Source organism: Tiliqua scincoides, chromosome 3 (genome assembly GCF_035046505.1).
Source record: "Tiliqua scincoides isolate rTilSci1 chromosome 3, rTilSci1.hap2, whole genome shotgun sequence".
NCBI lineage: Eukaryota > Metazoa > Chordata > Lepidosauria > Squamata > Scincidae > Tiliqua > Tiliqua scincoides.
The window spans coordinates 211,071,604-211,085,501 of record NC_089823.1 but is presented as its reverse complement, the minus strand read 5'-3'; positions in this window follow the sequence as shown (position 1 = coordinate 211,085,501).

Genomic DNA, 13,898 nt, shown 5'->3' with positions numbered 1-13,898 from the left:
TTTATGGTTAAAATAGAAATTAGAATTGAGCCGACTGCCCACTTCAAGAAGAAACCTTTGTGCAGACAACATCTTCTCACAGCAGACAGCAGAACTTTGATGGGGCATTTGGTGGGCCGCTGTGAGATACAGGAAGCTGGACTAGATGGGCCTATGGCCTGATCCAGTGGGGCTGTTCTTATGTTCTTATGATGTACTTTATACTCTGAAAACAAGATATGGTGCGTCATGCAACAATCTGTCCTCAACATCTCCAAAGGTTCATAGACTTGTGATGGGCTAAAAATAAACAACAATAATAGCATTTCCATCTTGTTTTAAAGTGATCAAAACACCTCATCACAGCAACCAAGATCAAGTTACTATTTACACATTGCAAAGTGAAGGCTGAAACTCAGAAACAGCAGTTTGCATGGAGCCCCTAGGGGAATTCATGGTAGAGGTGAGATTTTGAAACAGGGATTTTGTGGTGCACAGCTCAATCTTGTAGCCACTCTGATATGTACCGTATTTGCAGCATTAATTTTCATTTGCACTTTTTATGTGCAGAATTTTTGCCCTACCTTTCAATCAAGTCTTCCCAGGTAGCTAATAATAATAAAACAATGACAATAAAGAAAGTCATAGCAAAGATAGTGGATGATCAGAGTAAAAAACACATTAGACTAAAAGCAGAATCAGTGGCATCCAACAGGAGCCAATAAAGCTCAGTACATAAAAAAGCATGGATTCTCTCGCTTGGCACCAGCTACAAATTACAACTCAGCATGGATCCCATGGAGGTCACTGAAATGGGTTTCAAAACAAGTGCACATTCACATGGTGCAGATACATTTGCACTAAGATAAAATTCACACAACCACACAGTAGTATTATGTACACAGAAAGTATTATGTAATAATTATAAGTATTATGTACTTATAGATAAGAAAGCTACGTTCACACAACCAAGCAAATTCTCTTCTCTCTTCCATTTCTTCCCCACTGACAAAAACAAATTTGACACAATTTAAACTGTTTTTAATGGAATGCTTTCAATACTTCACAGCCTGTTTAAAAAAAAAAAAAAAAGTCTCTACAACTATTCCAAATTTGCCTGTAGTAAATATACATATCTTAGCTTCTATATTGCAGTAATGTAATAAACCAATACCATGACATAGGAGAAAATCAAATAAGCCTCCTGACAGACATCTTCCTATATAACAAAACATACATTTGCTAAATAAGACTCTAATGAATTGAGAAAAAAAGATATCTATAAATCAGGACTGCTTTGCACAGGCATATCTCTGTTTCTGTCCACAATTATTGGAATAATTGTGCCTTGTCATTGGGACAAATGCTTCCTTAAATGCTTATTTTTTTCTAAAATAATCATTGCCTATTAATGTGCAATTATCTTATCATTCCCTATTGTTTACTTGAGTCAAATTTTCATTAGAGGAGACCGAGATGTGCAAAAGAGCCCTTTAAGCACATACTGGCCCCCCCTCCTTATTTTGTGCTAATTATGGAGCTCCTTTCATTATCAGCCTGCTCTTTAATGACAAAGGATGACAAGTCTAGAGCCTGTTTGGCTTGAGCTAATTACCAGACATTCCCCATTCAATTTATGCTTGGAGGAGTTCAATAATCGTGACATAGTTTGCTGGTGAGGCCTGCCTTGCATACTTACCAACCGACAGGACGGAGTTTGCTTGTGAATTATATTTTTTTCTTAGCTAGCCAATAGAGATGTTTATACCAGCCAATGTGGGTTTGATCTAAACCAGCATATACCACTACTATCAGCCACTGACAATTAATATAGTTTGGTTTTCACACTTCCATTTTCTATTTCAGGGGAAAAAAATAGTGTTGTTACCTCACACTAGAAGGTGCCATTAGCCCATAATGGCAGCAGAATACCCCTTCCATCGCAGCCAGTGCTTTTCATGCCCTGCATCTCCATTAAGTTTTTGCAGCATTTTGTAATGGCATATATCTAGTAACTTTGTGCTTTGTAACTTTGAACACAACTACTTGCTTAGCAGTCCTTTATAAAGATGTCTTTTCAAGCCTGGTTTCCCTAAAAGTAAATCACTACATAAGAACAGCCCCACTGGATCAGGCCATAGGCCCATCTAGTCCAGCTTCCAGTATCTCACAGCGGCCCACCAAATGCCCCAGGGAGCACACCAGATAACAAGAGACCTCATCCTGGTGCCCTCCCTTACATCTGGCATTCTGACATAGCCCATTTCTAAAATCAGGAGGTTACACATACATATCATGGCTTGTAACCCATAATGGATTTTTCCTCCAGAAACTTGTCCAATCCCCTTTTAAAGGCATCCAGGCCAGATGCCGTCACCAAATCCTGTGGCAAGGAGTTCCACAGACCAACCACACGCCAAGTAAAGAAATATTTTCTTTTGTTGCTCCTAACTCTCCCAACACTCAATTTTAGTGGATGTCCCCTGGTTCTGGTGTTATGTGAGAGTGTAAAGAGCATCCCTCTATCCACTTTATCCTTCCCATGCATAATTATGTATGTCTCAATCATGTCCCCCCTCAGGCGACTCTTTTCTAGGCTGAAGAGGCCCAAACGCCTTTCCTCATAAGGAAGGTGCCCCAGCACAGTAATCATTTTAGTCGTTCTCTTTTCCACCTTTTCCATTTCTACTATGTCCTTTTTGAGATGTGGCGACCAGAACTGGACACAGTACTCCAAGCGTGGCCTTACCATCGATTTGTACAACGGCATTATAATATTAGCCGTTTTGTTCTCAATACCCTTCCTAATGATCACAAGCATAGAATTGGCCTACTTCACTGCCACTGCACACTGGGTTGACACTTTCATCAACCTGACCACCACCACCCCAAGATCTCTCTCCTGATCTGTCACAGACAGCTCAGAACCCATCAGCCTATATGTGAAGTTTTGATTTTTTGCCCCAATGTGCATGACCTTACACTTACTTACACTGAAACGCATCTGCCATTTTACTGCCCATTCTTCCAGTTTGGAGAGATCCTTCTGGAGCTCTACATCAATTACACATCTACTTCAAAACCACTATATAAGGTACAATTCATACCCTCTCTTTTTCCCAACTTGTACATCGGAGAGGGTTCACAATGTAAATCCTGGTTTGGCCCATCCCTGAAGCCAGCTGAACTGGTCCCTTCAGGAAGCAGATTGGTGAGGGCTTCCATCTCTGTCCACCTACTTACCTCCACTGCTCGACCTTCTCCTTTTACTCCCTGGATTTTAAAAGGAAGAAGGAGCAGAGAGGAAGACGAAATGGAGGGGATGGAAGGGGATGCTCCGGTAGGAGTGGGACGAGCAGATGCTGACACATCATTGAGTAAGCAGAAGCAGCATCTGGCCTGCTGTCTCAGGCATCAGAAGGTTTTGGGCCATCCCCACATACATTTGTCTCCTGCATGTTGGTAGATTTTTTTAAAACCACTGAGTCCATTCAAAAATGCAAAGAACAGGCCTGCTGTCATCACTAGAAGTGTAATGTATAGAGGTCATGAAGCCTGATGCACAGGTGCCTCATGAAACAACATATTCAGCCACCAAATGTTTAGTTGGCTTGAGCCAATTACCAGCCATTCCCTACTCAATTTATGCTTGGAGGAGTTCAATAATCATGACATAGTTTGCCAGCGATTCTCATAGCAGTACTCTAGTGTGGGTAAAGCCTGAAAGCCAAATGCACGGAACATAGTTTTCGCACTGAAGGTTGATGATGATTTATTACCTGAAATGAGGTGCTTTGCATATAAATTAGATAAAAGCCTTCGGGCTTCAAATCTCTTAGATATAAGATGTATGGGGGGGGGGGGAAGGAAGGAATATGAAGGCCCGCACATCGAATGGTTCGCATGACAGCTCATGACTGAACATTTATGAAAAGTGTTGCATGAATGGCATTCACAGGAAAATTTGATACCAGGATAGAGATTCCTAGAGCCCAATCCTGGGCTTGGCACACCAGCTCACCACCAGCGCACACTGCTACAAATGTGCCATAAGGTATGTTTGCAGGTCATAACGCTGGGCAAGCGCTGGTGGTAGCCCAGCACTGGCCGGTGCCGGACTACCACCCGGCGGGCACCTGACCTCTGCTGCTTGGCGGTTGTGCAGACTACCGAGCTGCGGAGAGGTAAGTGGGGACATGGGGGGAGGCAGGGACGAGGCGTTCCGGGGGGGAGGCAAGCGGAGGGAGGGTGGGAAGGAGGCGTGCTGGGGGGAGGGAGGGAGGTGGACCAGTGGAGCAAAGCTCCACTGGGTCCAAAGCTTCTGTGTAGGGCTCTCCACCTTACATGGAGGCTCTTGATTCACCACCCACCTTTGGGTTGGCGGTGAATTGAGTAGCCCCATTGTGGGGCTACTGTGCTTACCTGGGGAAGGGGATGAAAGTTGCATCCAGCCGCCTTGGGCGTGCAGGATGCAATAGCAGCCATTTTTGCTACAGCCGCATACCCTGGGCAGCTCTGGATTGGGCTGCTAGGTTGCTATCTTGACTATAATGGGTCTTACTTCTCAGTAGACATTCACAGGATTGTCCTCTTAATCTCACTTCATTTGTGCAGCATGTCAGAGCATTCAGATATCCTGTCACCATGTCAGAAAGAAAGATTCCACATTGTGAGCCCTGGGCAGCTCAGGATTGGGCTGTGAGGCTTCACTGTGTTGCTGCATCTTTTTAAAAAAAAACAGTTGTCATATTCCCAACTCACTCCCAATTCACTCATCTTGTGCAGGGCAATCCTGAGTAATTTGTTTACACAGAAGTCAATCTAACGGAGTTCAATGCGGCTTGCTCCTTAGTAAGTTTTTTAAAACTGCAATATTTTAAAGATATTTAATCATATAAGATCACATTTATGTAATGCTCTATTTTTCTTCCTCGTAATAAAAAATTATATATCACTAAATAAAATAAAATAAAGATTTCTAGTCAGTGAGGCCCCAAAAACCAATTTCATGTCTCTGGTTTCCACATTAGAAATGTCAATTGCTTTTTGCTTTGTTTGCTGTTCCTTTGGATTGCTGGCATTCTTATTTTTATGTTTTTAACTCTTAAAGCTGTTTTGTGTAAAATTGTTTGATTTGTGTCTTTAAATAAAGACACTGTGACATGGATCCCACCCACTCAGCAAAGGTTTTCCACTGGTTGCCACACCAGGTATGAACTGCATATAAACCATCCCCACTGGTACTCCTTAGGCACATAGCCTTACACTGGCAATCCCTTTATCAGGCAAGGTGAATTGAAACCATGTCAACAGGTCTACGTCATAGTAAGACTGTAGAAGATGGGTAAAGAGGAGCATATGAATGTTGTATGGTATGCCTGTTGCTGAGGTGTCTTCAGCAGCTATTTGTCCTCTCAGCATTTAGTGAAAAATGTCAGGAAGATAATCTGTCCTTTCTTAAGGAGGAATTCAGGAAACAGGAATTTTCCACCCCATTGCCTATGCAAGTGACAGAACTCTGAGCTACTCAGAGTTTACCCGTGATTTTTAATTAACATTTCTGCAGTACTTAAATTTAAAAGATTAAAAAAAAATGGCTTACAACTAAAGAGCTGATTAGCGTAACACAAAATGGATTCACTCATCTAGAAAGAAAGCTTGATAGTGCTGCTGTCTCTTTGGTCCCCACAGCACTCTTTCCATCTGAATTAATTTCTGAAAAGAAACGCTCATGTCTAGCAAGTTGCAAATTGGTAATATTGAAAATTACAGCACCATCTCTCATGACTTTATAAGGTGCTGATCTGCTTTGGGAGCATTAAGTAACCCAGACATGTTCCTTAATGCTGTTTGAACAACATGGAAGAACCTCAAATGGTGTTTGGACAACATGGAAGAACCTCAACTTCAAAGTTGTTCATGATCCTGGAAGTGACAAGGCTGACAGAGTCACAATGACCGCGTAGCATGCAAAATTCAGAGAGGGATGTTTTAGGGCAACTGTCTCTTCTTGCATTCAATTTTCATCTGGAAACATGTGAGAGACCACAATCATCAGAATGTGGCCAAAGAAGAGCAAATCGCATTACAGGACCCCAGCATTGGGGCATAGAAGTGACATCCTCCCATCATCTCACCATTGTGAATGAAGTTCACTAAAGACTTGTAGGTGATTTACCAATCAGTTGCTATCCTGTGAAAAACACAGTTTGGCTTCAAAAAAATGTATCCATTTGATAATGCCTGAAGAGAGCTATTATCTCCAGCAGCCCTCTGATGGATAGTTGAATGGCTGAAAAACTATATAATAACTATATGGTAACTGTAAAACAGGGGTTAGTGACTGACTTATAGTAGTGTTGAAGCAAAATGAAAAAGGAATCTGATTGGTATCACTGTATAAGGCCACTAGGTTCACATAAACCACTGAAGTTTCAAAGGAGAAGCAAAAAATAAGGATAAAAGTAAAAGAGATCTCCTTTAGCTTCATACAGATTTCTGATATTGCTTATAAACTGATGCATAAAAGACTGGTCATGCATGCATAACCATGCATGCATAAAAGACTGGTCATGGGGCAGAGGATACTTCTATTTTAGAAGCAGGCGATCTCAGAATACCAGGTGCAAGGGAGTGGCACCAGGATACTGGTATCTTGTTGTTTTGTTTGCTCCCTAAGGCATTTGGTGGGCCATTTTGAGATACAGAAAGGTGGACAAGGTGGGCCTTTGGGCAGATCCAGAAGGGTTCTTCTTATGTTCTTATGGACAGACTGGGCCGGGGAGACAGGCAGGTATGGGGGTGTCTGCACCAGTCAAGTTCAAATCCCCTTCTCAGGCTTGATCCAGCTGCACAGGTCAATGCGGACTTGCACCAGCAATATTGCTGGTACAGGCCCAAGTTGTGCCATGGGAGCTGTTGGGGCTTACCCCAGGGCAAGGGATAATTGTACCCTTACCCCAATGAGACCTCCAGCATTTAAAAAATCCCCCGCAGGATGCAGTGGAGGCTGTGCCAGTGCTACTGCGTCACTACACCGGGAGTTAGGTAGAATTGGGCTGAAAGATAATCAGTAACGTTAGGTTGGAGAAGGATGGATAGTCCTACTGCATCCTATATCCACCATACCTCTCCTCTTAGCTGTTCTGGACCCTTGGGTGGGGCAATACTAGCAGAGGAAGTATCCGTTGCTGCCCAGCCATGTGATCTGTGTCCTTCAAGGGCTAATGTCAGCACTGTGGTCACCAGATTTACGTCATCCACATCATTGGCTCCAAGGTGCTTTGGTTTCCCACCCACCCTCAAATGATAACCACAGGAATGCCAATCTGGATGAAAATCATGGTTGTGTGGAGGGGGGGGGAGGACTCTAACACTGCTTCTGCAATGGTCCCAACATTAGGCCCTTCCCTCTGCTCTTATTTTGGAGAGAGAAAATAAACAAGCAAACAAGCTAGCTAGGACTACTGCTGTGCTGGATGTAAAATGTTCTTTGCCTGTAGGTCTCATTATAGGCACTAAAAAGAGCCACTTTGTTCCAAGATTTGTGTCCTATACCTAGAGAACACAGTGACAACTGCTCTTTGAAAATACTGACAGGTAGACAGCAAGATCTATGCCATTTACCTATCTATTGTATCTGATGCTACCTGTGGGTCTCTAGAGTGTTATCACACAATTGACGTATCAATCCATGCTGTCATCAGCTGATTTACAAATGGAAGGCCTTACTGTCAAGTGTTTAGCACAGTAACAGAATCCAAATACTCTATACAAAGACCAAGAAAAAAATCTTGATTTAATTCTGCCCTGTTTTTTTGTTTTCTTCCTGGGGGAAGGAAACCACCTTAGTGGTGCATACGGGTTATTTATTTGGGGTTGTCTATTGAATTGCCTTGTAGATGACAAATTTGACACAAAAGTTTGTTCAAGAGCAAAAATGCTAAAGCCAGACCCTTTGACAATGAGATATTGCACTTGAATGAAACTTGTCAAGCGTTTGGAGGGGTGTAAATATACACTGAATTTTCAACAGCATTCTCCTCTTTGAAATATCTTCCCTCAAAGTCCTCTTCTGGGTTATAGTATACATTTTCTTCAACGCAAATATGAAAAATGTTCAACACTGCCCCAGCTTCTGTTCCAGTAATGAGTTGTTACTTTAGCTGGTTCAGACATACAAGATATGCACTGAAGGAATGAACATTGAGGGAGAAGCATATTGGCAGCCAGAGCTACTGTAATCATTCGTTGCGCATCCACATGTGCATTCATTGCCCATCTGAACAGAGTCCCACATGCACAGTTATATACCCAAGCGCTCTGTTCAGACACACAAACACATGCAGGTGTGGGACAAAGCCTGATCTTCATTCTCACACATTCATTGGATGCACTTCTTGAATTACTCTAAGGCAGTGTTTCTCTAAGTTTGTCTCCTGCCGTTCCACTTCTGTTGGTCCTCCTATTAGAAGTACCACCTGACATAACTGGTGATGATGTCATCACCAGTTACCTCCAGATTGGGAGGCCAGGTGCAATGCAACAAACATGGGTAAGATGCTCAAGGTGGACAGGAGGAATTTTCTGAGGGCACAAAAATTGTACTCTGGAGCTCTGCCCACCAAGCAGAGCCTCTTACTGCTGCTTGTCATGTTGCATTGCTTGTCTTGCTGCCAGGAGGAAGTCTTGGTTTGCCAGGAGGTCTTGGAGACTGGAGGTCCCCTGAGCACCACCAACCACTACCTCAAATACCATCGGTGGTACAAGAACTACTAGTTGAGAAACACTGCTCTGAGGGGTATTTGTCAAATAATACTTTATAATTTATAATTATAACCATAAGCAGTTTGTGCACTTCATTTCCATCCACAAATGGTAATGGATAGTCTTCACATAAGTATAATCATAAGCAGTTTGTTCACTTCATTTCCATCCACAAATGGTAATAGTGTTGGATAGTCTTCACATAACCATGGGTTTGCATAGTAGGCTTTTGAAGAGCCAGAATGTGTGGCAGGCCCAACCAGGTCACATGACCCCTTGCCATGTGCTAATACATCTTAGAGCACACTTAATGAAGTGTCAAGGAAGTCATGCATCCTTATTAAGCAGCCATCACTCATCCAGATTGCTATGCTAAGTAGCCTCCAGGTCTTTAAAATTAGAACAGTCAGTTAGCTAGAACACTCTATACTGAATGCCCGCCATAATCTTTCTTTGAGAGACAGTTGTCACAATCTACTGAATCCCTGATACATGCACTAAAAGCTGCACATGTGCACTTTGTTTGAAAATTTTATTCTAACAGCCCCTTCATGCACACAGTATTGCTGAGTATCCAACTAGACATTCATCCTTACAAGAACTCTTCATGGCAAGTCAGGACCACATAACTTGTGACACATCAAATCATTCACTCTTGACCAGCCATGGACTGTGACCTAGCAAAATGTGTTCACCAACCCCATCGATTTTTCCCCCCCGTTTTTGACATGCAGCTATCAAGCTTTCGGCAAGTTGCATTCTGCTCATAAAGGCACAATGAAGATTTGTTTACATTTCTGAGAAAATGAGGCTGGTGGCTACTGCTAATCTAGGCAAAACTACATTTCAGATTCATGGCTGTTGAATCTGCAAGTAGATCTTCTAGACGCAAGTCACATTTTATCCTCACTGGCCATAATCCAGAGAGTTCCTTTGGGGTCAAACTATACTTGGGCAGACTTCTCTCTCTAAATGCAAGGGCTTGGAGGCTGATTTGGAGAGCAAAATGTACGTATAGACAGATTAGGAATACTGAATCCTCCCTGCGATCCTTTCCCCAGGTGCTTGTTTTTTTCTCATAACAGAGCTTGGCTCAGGGAAAAAGCAACACTGAGATACAGACTACAGGGGGATCAGCAAAAGACCTGCAGGATGGTGGGGAAGAGGGGTTTCTAGGCCAGGGGGGGGGGCGTTGTACAGGCTGGATTGACCATAAGGGGACAACAAACAGTTAACTAACTGTGCCTGCAGATAACACAATGCCTTTGTAAATACTAAACAACCAACAATGACTTCCTTTCGCAGATGTGATAAAGTAATGGTTTTCCCTTTATTATTCTTTTGAAAAATTCATTGTGAACTGAGCTGTTGCTTAGCAGGTGGCTGATCCTAACTCATTTGTAACAGCTGGCATCATTGACATGTTCATTAATTTGTAACATAAACGCAAAGACAAGAGAAGCCACTAATTGCTATGGATTTTGCCAGGTATGGCAAACAGGTGGCATTTCCATACTGTAAAAAAAATATGCTGTGGCTTAATATCTTAGATAGAGCGCTTGGCTTTTTCGATGCTGCGCCATTTCATTGTGGGAGCTCAGGTACAGCCCAGCAGGAGAGGGATAGGATAACAGATGAGTCATTCCATGTCTTTGGAGCATTGAGAGCTCCCGTTTCCTCATTTACATATCAAAGGCTTATATTGTGAAAAAGCAAAACAAAACAAAATATTTTCTACTGCTAGATTAGAGTTTCTACAGAAGAGAATCTCAAGTGATAATTGGGAAGGGGGGGAATCTAATTGTAGTCTTCCCCCCCCCCCAAAAAAAAATGTTGCTTTCCACTTTTGCAACATTTGGAAAAATAAAAAATGCATGCAACATGGTAGCAAAAGAAAATAGCATGGTTGTTCAGAGGCTTTCACTCTGCCTCCAAGAAGCTTAAAGCAAAATAGACAATTTTATCTTTGTAGCAACCCTGTGAGATAGGTTATGGGAAGAGTGTCTGGCCCACGACTGCCCAGTGAGGCCTGTGGCTAAGTGGGGATTTGAACTAGTGCTGATCTGAATTTAAATACATTCACCCTTGCATTGAAATCTCTATTTGAGGGCGAGGTGATTTTCTCCAGTTCAGACATATGACTTTTCATTTATATTAACTTCACTGACTTCCTGACTGTTTCTAGGCTGGGGTCAACACACTGGTTATTATCTTTTGCAGGGCCAGATGTAGGGTAAGTGTGGCTTACCTAAGACCAGCTAGTGGGTTCAGGGTACGAATGGGATTTAAACCTGGGATTTCTTGGTACACTTCTCAATTTTGGGAATACTACAGTAGCTCTCAACTACTTAGTATCTCAACTGTGTCATATGCCTCATCTTGAAACATCCAGCCATCCCAAGACCTTTTGCTTCTTCATATAACCTCTTTGACATTCCTCTGGGGGGGGGGGGATGACGACAATGGAAGAACTCACAATAGTGCATTGTATTCATTTGTAACATATCTTGTTATTTCGTCAAAGAGGACTGCAGAACATAAATTCATTCCCAGGATGATGAGGATGGCAGGGATAAAAATTGAAATTGGTGAAACTTTAAATTGGTGCCACTTTTTCTTTATTTAACCCATTTTTGCCTGGCCCACAGATGTACCTGTTTGGTACCTGTTGTATATATGCTACATTGGGTAGAAATGGCTTAACCCTGAAATAACAGTGTATCCTTCCTCCCCCCAACAATTCAAAGACCAACAGCCCACTCCTATCCCACCCACCCCTACAGCTGCAGCTACCCCAAAAATGGGAACACTGTAATCGGGGGAGGGGGGGTAGACAGTGGATACGGAGGCTTCAGCAGTGAAAGAGGATTTAAATCCCTTCACATTTCTGTAAGCGTCCTGCTCCACAATACTCACCTTACCTGTGCCAACAATTTTGCTAGTGCAAGTCCCAGGACAGAAAGGGGCAGGGAGACTGCTGCCAGAGGGGATAGGATCCAGTAAACATCATCTCCACCAGATCCACTCCCTCCTGTCTACCCAATCCCATTACACCCCCTCCCCTCCTAGTTTCACTCTCTCCTCACCCCTTCCTGCCTCTCCCATTGGCTTACCTGCTGCAGCGGGTGATGGGAAAGTCAACAATGCGTGTGGAAAGGCTCCAGCCCTCTTGCCAATGTTCCAGCAGTGTGCTACTCAGCACACTGTTGGAAAGCACTTTATAGTGCTTTTGCATTGGTTGCTGCCAGCTGAATGTATGCTCTGGGGTGGCAAGCCCAATAGGATTGGGCCATAAACCTACAGTTTTATCTGTTTATTTATGAAAGGTAGCAGCAGTTGAAACCAACACTAAGGAGTCAATAACAAAAATAAAGACACCCAGCAGGTAGGGTTTTCTTTTTATTCTGGACAGCTTCTCGGATTTCTTTGCTCTTTCACATTCAAGCCCTTGGAAAAAAATCACTGCTAGCAGAGAGCTATGGATTGTCACAGGAAACCCTCAGATATGCAAAAATTCTGTAATAGATAGCTCTATTCCATCCTGTACTGGGTAATTGCAGAACCTGATGGTTAAGAACATAAGAACAGCCCTGCTGGATCAGACCAAAGGCCCATCTAGTCCAGCTTCCTGTATCTCACAGTGGCCCACCAAATGCTCCTGGGAACACTCAAGACAGCAAGAGACCTGCATCCTGGTGCCCTCCCTTGCATCTGACATAGCTCATTTCTAAAATCAGGAGGTTGCATACACACATCATGGCTTGTAACCCATAATAGATTTTTCCTCCAGAAACTTGTCCAATCCCCTTTTAAAGGCATCCAGGCCAGATGTCATCACCACATCCTGTGGCAAGAAGTTCCACAGACCCAACTACTTGCTGAGTAAAGAAGTATTTTCTTTTGTGTGTCCTAACTCTCCCAACACTCAATTTTAGTGGATGTCCCCTGCTTCTGGTGTTGTGTGAGAGGGAAAAGAGCATCTCTCTATACACTCTATCCTTCCCGTACATACATATCCTTTTCGTAATTTTGTATGTCTCAATCATGTCCCCCCTCAGATGCCTCTTTTCTAAACTGAAGAAGCCCAAATGCTGTAGCCTTTCCTCATAAGGTAGGTGCTCCACCCCAGTAATAATTTTTGTTGCTCTCTTTTGCACCTTTTCCATTTCCATTATGTCCTTTTTAAGATGTGGTGACCAGAACTGGACACAATACTCCAGGTGTGGCCTTACCATCGATTTGCACAACAGTATTATAATATTAGCTGTTTTATCTCAGTAGCTTTTCTAATGCTCCTAAGCATAGAATTGGTTGTGAGCTGACAGGAGGCCATGTGGTGTTTTCAGTCCAACTGCATTCTAAATTCGGTTACCTGGTGCATGCGACAGTCTGTAATTACCTCACAAATACACGCTCAGAAATAATGAAGCAATTATGTACATCACTTACTCACTGTAATTGAAGTAGCCAAGTAATGCAAAGATTAATTACCATGTAATTTGCAGGTTTTAGATCTCAGTGTCCTGAGAGCTCTAGAAATGTACCATGTGACCATACGGTCATTGGATGATAAAAAATAGCACTCAAACAAATCAATGTATTTTTAAAAACATATGTGTAATATTTGATGACCATTGAAAAACCATTCCTCCATCTCAAGAGGCCATTGGGGTAACGTAACTCTTGCTTTAAATGAATGCTTTTTTTTTTTTTTGGTAGTCTTTTTAATCAACCAACTGTCACATCTGCAGATTTGTTGCCTGGATGAGTAATGCAAGCAATTCCCCACAATGCAACTTTGTGGATTTTAAGCACAAATTGATTGTTGTCGTATTGAAGCCGGGCAAAGCTCCCAGTCACTGAGCATCCAGGGACAGCTATGGATCCAGGAGGACTCCCAGGCTGCGAACCTGCTCTTTCAGAGGGAGTGCTGTGCTACACCAATCCAGCCCATGTTTGTTTGTTTGTTTTTCATATTTTTATACTGCCCTTCCTCCAAGGAGTTCAGGCTGGCACATATGGTTCCCACCATTTGTCCTCACAACAATCCTGTGAGGTAGGTGAGGCAGAGAGACAGAGAGAGTGACTGGGCCTAGGTCACCCAGGAAGCTTCATGACTGAGTGGGAATTTGAATTTGGATCTTCCAGGTCTA